Here is a 6,809-nt window from a genome sequence, read left to right as displayed (position 1 = left end):
TCTTCTCTTCATCTTCTTTCTCTAGGAAACTTATGGTTTTAATGTTTGGATTTTGGAGTTTCCAATCCCGTGTTAGGAGTGTGTCCTAAAAGCATGTAAAGCCATTTGTTTTTTTAATAAATAAATAAATACAATAGTTTATTATTATTGTTATATTTAGATTGTTAAATTATTGTTTGAATAATTTTGAAAATATCAGAAAAATTCCATATTCATTATTGAGGATGTGATCTTGTATTAGTACGAGAGAATTAAGATAACATCAATGAATAAAAATAGCCAATAACAACAAATTAAAGTTATGAAATTCTTTAATTGGAGTTGTAAGTACGGTTTACTGAGTATCATAATGATACAAATAATCTAGATTCGGATTATTGATGTGGAAATACATCTCGGTAAAGGTGCTTTATATAATATGATTATATATGACATGGACCGATATGAATTAGAGTATTTATCCAAAAACCATTTAACAATAAAGACTTGTAATTCATATCATAACTGATGATCATTTATAGATCAACCTAAATCCTGAGTGTTCATGAACTCCTGTTCATGTTTATTAAATCTTTTGATTCATTCGTTAAGGTCTCTTCAAAGAATGAGGCTAATGACTTTTGTTTTGGAGATTTAATATCATGGATGGCTGGGAACATGTATCAACAATACGGAATCTAATATTTCCTAATGGATCGTATATTAGTTCCCTTAAGGGTTAATTCTGGAACTGAATGATTTTGTGCTCAAATCTATAATTAGATTATAGATTAATTATTCACTAGTGAATTAATGGTACTTAAGGAATAAGAAGTAAACTAGAATGGTTAAATGGTAATTCTTCCATTCTAATTTATGAACTAATTAATTAGAGGGTTGAACTATTGTAAGATGGTTATATCAATGGACGACTTAAGAAAAACATTTCTGTAAAAGTATATCTATCACATAAAGAGTACAATTATGAATTTATAGTGGAGTAATATCAGAATTAATAAATTAACTATTATAATTAAAGAGTTTAATTATTTAGTTTCAATTTATTGGAGCTTAATGTTATAGGTAAATGGTCCCCGAAATGGCTCAAACAATCACTGTCAAAGGCAAATACAAAAAATGGGCAAAAATGACTTATGTGATCAGTAAAATATTTTTCTATAATTAATTAATTATTTGATTTAACAAAAATATAATTAATTTTGAATTAATTTATATTTGGGATTTTTGGTATTTAAATAATAATAAAAATTGGGAAAAATCACATTCCATCACAGGCATGTGGTACACGTGTGGCACAGTGCCCGACAACCCCGTTTGATGCCATGTGTCCCCGTCTGACTGGTCCAGAATTTTTTTTATTTTTTTATTTTTTCTGAAATTAATCTGTTATTTAAAAAATATATATTAAAATGTTTAAATATTCTATTTTTGAAATTTGATATTTAAATAATGAGATATTTTTGTTGTCTTAACAAACTTTTTTGAATATCTTATTTAAAATGTATTTTTTCAAAATAACAGATTTTAATTTAAATTCATTTCAGTTTTAATTAAAAGTTGTTTTATTTAAAAATAAAAATAAAAATAATGATTATTTAAAAGTTTGTTTTAATTAATAAAAAATAATTAGAAAATTGTTTTCTTATTATTATTCTGGACCAACAATGCCATATATCCTACCGACAGTAAAGTAAAGAAGCCCGATGGAGATCAAGGCAATTTTATTTTATTTATTTTAATTTTATAAAGTGGTTGTAAAATTAGAAATACCCAAAAGCACTCGGTTCAATATTTATTGTTTATTTATTTATTTAAATAATTATTTTCATGTGATTAATGTGATTGATAACATGTTTATGCATTGTATGCCATACATGAAAACCCACACAGTAATAATCATGCATCTCATTAGTAGAAACATGATTATTATGATTGTCCTATTGGTTTATATGAATTGTTTTGTGAAATCAATTGCATGTAAATTACTTAGTTTTATTTTGAAAACTTGGTAAAATATCACACCAATTTTTAAGTCTTTATGACTTAATTTCTTTAAACCAACTTTATTTTAAAAGTGTTCTTTTTTAGTAAAGTTTAGATGAACATGATTGGTAATTTAAAATTGGATATGCACCTAGAAACTCGCTTTCTTTCCAACTTTCATTATGTTCATAATGTTTAAAGAAACTGTAATTAATTTGGAATTAATTAGGTTAAAAACACTTATTTCAAAATAGTGAGTGGGAGAGGGTTGATATCTCAAACATAACCCATGGTCTCCATTATTAATATAACGCCGTGAGATATGAATAGTGCCTCGCGACGGCTTTGTTTTCGTCCCCCTAAGGAAGGTGTCTGGACATATCAATAGCAAGGTTGTATTTCTTACATAGATAGGAACTAATTATGTATTTTAGGCTTGATCGACCCTAAGGCGGCATGTCCTAAGTTAAGTCATGAACTCCGAAATAATGGGTTACACTCACAAAGTTATGATTAAGCTCGTGCAGTGGATAATCATAACTTGACCAAACTAAGCGGTACTTTAATGTTTAAAAGAGAAAATACAGAGTTATTTTAAGTATTAAACAATAAAGATAAGAATGTCTTATAAATTCTCTAAAATTAATTTGACCGACCCTAAGGCGGCACCTTAATTGTTAGAAAATTTTATCGTGGAAATTATTCTTTATTTTATGTGTTTTAATTGTGCTCATGCATCACGTTTAATTTCCGAAACTTTGATATTTATTTTTCTAAATATAATATTAATATATTTGTATTTTTTATTTTATTCAGAATATGTCTATCTTTGGAAATCCCATCACTGCTTTGATTGCACAAGAAAAATTAATTGGTGATAACTTCATAAAATGGAAATCAAATATGAATCTGTTGTTGGTTAGTGAAAACCACAAGTTTGTCCTAAATGAGGAATGTCCTGAAGAACCTGGCGCCAATGCCCCGAAACATGTTCGGGACAAATTTGATGCATGGATTCAATCCAATAACAGAGCCAAGTGCTATATGCGTGTAAGCATGAGTGATGTCTTACGAACAAAGCATGAATCCAAGGAAACTGCTTTTGAGATACTAGAATCTTTTAAAAAAATGTTTGGGCGCTGTTGTGAAAATTAATATACGCAAGTATACGCAGTCACACACGTAATACAATGATAAGTAAGATCGTCTCCACAGGGATTGCAAACAAAATACAATGTAAAACCAACTAATTACAACTTAAAATAAATGGAAAATATGAGAATGATTGAGTAATGAATCTAATTTAAAAGGACTGTAAATAAGCATGCTTAAAATGTAGCTACTGTTTCTGGAAAAATAATTGCAAGAAAAGTTGTATATGTGAAAATGGACTTGAATAACTAATCCCCCCTCTTCTGAATCTGCCCAGTTGTTACAGCATTTCGCTCAGCAAAATTCCACAGTGTTAACAGAATTCACAATTTGCTCGTGAGGTTTTTCCAAAACTCACCAATTCAGTTCTACCACTTAATTCAATACATTCCTATATTAAATCAGGTTGTAAAACATCAGTTAAACACCAATTCTCAAGTTATGCAAGGTAGTAAAATATTCCTATCTTACTTACGAAGAACAACCTACACATGGTAATTCACTTGCATTATCCAAGTTAATTCCACTAGATTTAACCTTTCCAGAATTAGATCTAGCTAAGTAAAATTGTTATTCATGGCCGGTTCATAATAATTAAAAACAGTGAGCTCACTTGAATGAACAAAGGTAAAATTGCTAAACTCATGCATTCAATTTAATTAATCAAAGTCATAGGGGTTCATAGCTATCCAAGCCTCAAAGAAGCTTAGTTCATGTTCAAAACAGAAAATAAAATCTGTCTTGCCATGGAAGTTGTTTTGTCTTTTACAAAATATTAAAATCCAAGTTAAAAAGAAGACAAGAGAATAGAAGAAGAAGAGAAATAACTAAATTCGAGCTAGGAAGCTCGTGTTCTCCTTCTTTCTCAGAATTCCACTCTCTTTGCTTGGTTTTCGGTGTTCTTCTCGTTCTGCAACTCTGTCTCCTTTTTTAATGGCAACTCCTATATGTTGTCCTTCAAAAACTTTACATAATTTGGCATTTGCTCCAAGGCCTCCACTAGTGGTATATTGATATGGAGTTTCTTCAAAACGTCTAAAAACCTTCGGAATTGGCCATCTTGTTGCTGTTTTTGAAATCTTTGAGGAAATGGTGGAGGTGGCTTGCTCAAACACTTTTCTGCCGCAGATTGCTAAACTGATGCTGTAGCATTCTGGGTAAATTCAGCAGCTGAACTTGCTGAGTTTTCCCTCTTCTCTTCACCAATTTGGATTGAAGTGGGCTTGTTTTTTCGCTTATCTTTCTCCTCATTTAACTCCAGATTTTTCTCACTTCTCAAAGTCACCACCTTGCACTGCTCTTTGCCATCCCTCCTTGGATTTTCGGTGTCACTTGGCAAGGTACCTTGCGGTCTATTCCTCAATTCATTAGCCAATTGCCCCATTTGAATCTCAAGGTTTATCAAGGAGGCTTCTTGGCTCTGAATCACAGCATCATTCTTGGCCATATATTCTTTCATTAAACTCTCCAAAGAGCTTGATTGAGATACTTGAGGCGGAGAAGGTTGTTGCACTCTTGGTGGTTGTTGAGAAAACCCCAGTGGATATGTTGTCTTGCCTTGCATTGGTGCTCCACTTGAACTAGCTCCTTGACACCCCCCCCCCCTGAGAAATTTGGATGTTGCCTCCACCCCGAATTGTAAGAGTTTGAATATGGGTTGTTACGGTTGGCATTTTGATTCCCCACATAGCAAACTAAGGCGGGATTTGAAGGACAACTCTCAAAAGTGTGCCCATCTCCACAATAGACACAAGACACATTAGCAACTTGTCCCATAGCAGCTGGTTGTACCATTCCCCCCAAACTCATGTTCTTGAGAATGTTAGTCATTGATGAAACTTGAGCGGTCAAAGCGGTCAATGCATCCACTTCAAGTACACCCGCTACTTTTTCGACTTGTTGAGGCTCTAGCATTGGACCATTGATAATAGTTGCTAGCAATCCTTTCCAAAATCTCATAGGCTTCATTGTAGGACTTAGAGAGAATAGCCCCATTAGCTGAAGCATCCAACACCATGCGAGTGGAAGAATTTAGCCCATTATAGAATGTTTCCATTTGTATACAATGCGGGATCCCATGGTGCGAGCACTTCCTCAACAATTCTTTAAATATCTCCCAAGCTTCACAAAAGGATTCATCTTCTAGCTGCTGAAAAGACATGATTTCATTGCGGAACTTGGCATTCTTGGTAGGAGGAAAGTACTTCATTAAGAATTTTTCAGCCAACTCATTCCATGTAGTCACCGAGTCGGGAGGAAGGGTGTTGAGCCAAGCTCTAGCTCGATCCCTCAAAGAGAACAGGAACAACTTCAACCTTAGGGCCTCTTCACTTACTCCTTGTAGCTTGAAAGAATCGCTCACCTCCAAAAATGAACGAAGGTGGAGATGAGGATCTTCCGTTGGCAGCCCACTAAATTGACCAACCGTTTGGAGCATTTGGAACATGACGGGCTTTAACTCGAATTGGGCTGCTTGGATTTCGGGCATCACAATGCTCGGATTGAGCTCATTAAACATAGGGGCAGCATACTCCCTTATGGCCCTCTCTCTATCATCGGCCAAGGCAATGGCGTTAGCAATATTATGGGCATCCCCAACCCCTTCAATCTCATCAGCCATATTGAAATGATTTTTACCCCTTTGTTCCCTTCTTCTTCTTCTAAAAGTGCGTTCAATTTTGGGGTCAATAGGAGCTAGTTCAAGGTCTTCTTGCTCGTTCATGCACTAGAGTATTCCTGAAAATTCACAAAACCGAGCAAGCAAGATTAGAACAACACAGAAAAATAAATTGCAAAATAATTGATATTACACAAATTTTTAATTTCAATCCCCGGCAACGGTGCAAAAAACTTGTTGTGAAAATTATATGTGCAAGTGTACACAGTCCAACACGAGTAATATAATGATAAGTGAATCGTCTCCACAGGGATTGGTATTAAAAAGTTCAATGTAAACACCAATTAATTACAACTTAGAAATTTAAGAAACTGAATTGAGTGGTTGTTGAAACTAAAATAAAATGAAAGAAATTAAAATATGCTTAAAATTAACCACAAGTTCTAGAGAAATAACAGCAAGAAGAATTATCAATGGAAAAATTGGACTTGAATAGCTAAATCCTCATATGTCAAAAACTGCCCAGAATGCTATAGCATTAAATTTAGCAAATTGCACCAGAGTTAACTAGAATTCACAATGTGCTCAACAGATTTTTCCAAAACTTGTGAATATAGTTCTACCATCAAATTAAATATATTCCTATATCAAATCAGACTTAAGAACACAAATAACAGCACCAATTCTCAAAAGATATGCAAGGTAAGTAAAATATTCCTATTCTACTCACTAAGTACAACCTAACAATGGTTATGCTCTTGCATCATTCAAGTACAAACTACTACATTCAACCTTTCCAGAATTAAATCTAGCTTAATAATCTGCCATTGTTGGCCAAACAACAACAAACAATAATCATGAACAACACTTGAATGAACAATGGTGAATTTACGTAAATATGCATTTAAACTTTAATAACTATGACATAGGGTTCTTTAGCCATTCAAGTCTCAAAAAGCTTAGCTCATAGCTAAATTAGTATCCAAAATCTGAAATGGACAATTGATATCCATGAGTTCTAAAATAGCTATTCTAAATTAGGAACTACAAAAATTAA

General features: G+C 33.0%; 1 non-coding gene across 1 annotated transcript; it reads left to right on the top strand.

Moving 5' to 3' along the window:
- The first annotated feature begins 5,207 nt into the window (after positions 1-5,207).
- On the top strand, positions 5,208-5,314 carry LOC133820049 (small nucleolar RNA R71). Its single transcript, XR_009886483.1, has one exon. It is a non-coding gene; the product is annotated as a small nucleolar RNA R71 (small nucleolar RNA).
- The last annotated feature ends 1,495 nt before the right edge of the window (positions 5,315-6,809 follow it).

Source organism: Humulus lupulus, chromosome 2 (assembly GCF_963169125.1).
Source record: "Humulus lupulus chromosome 2, drHumLupu1.1, whole genome shotgun sequence".
Taxonomy (NCBI): domain Eukaryota; kingdom Viridiplantae; phylum Streptophyta; class Magnoliopsida; order Rosales; family Cannabaceae; genus Humulus; species Humulus lupulus.
This window is presented reverse-complemented; position numbering and strand designations above follow the sequence as displayed.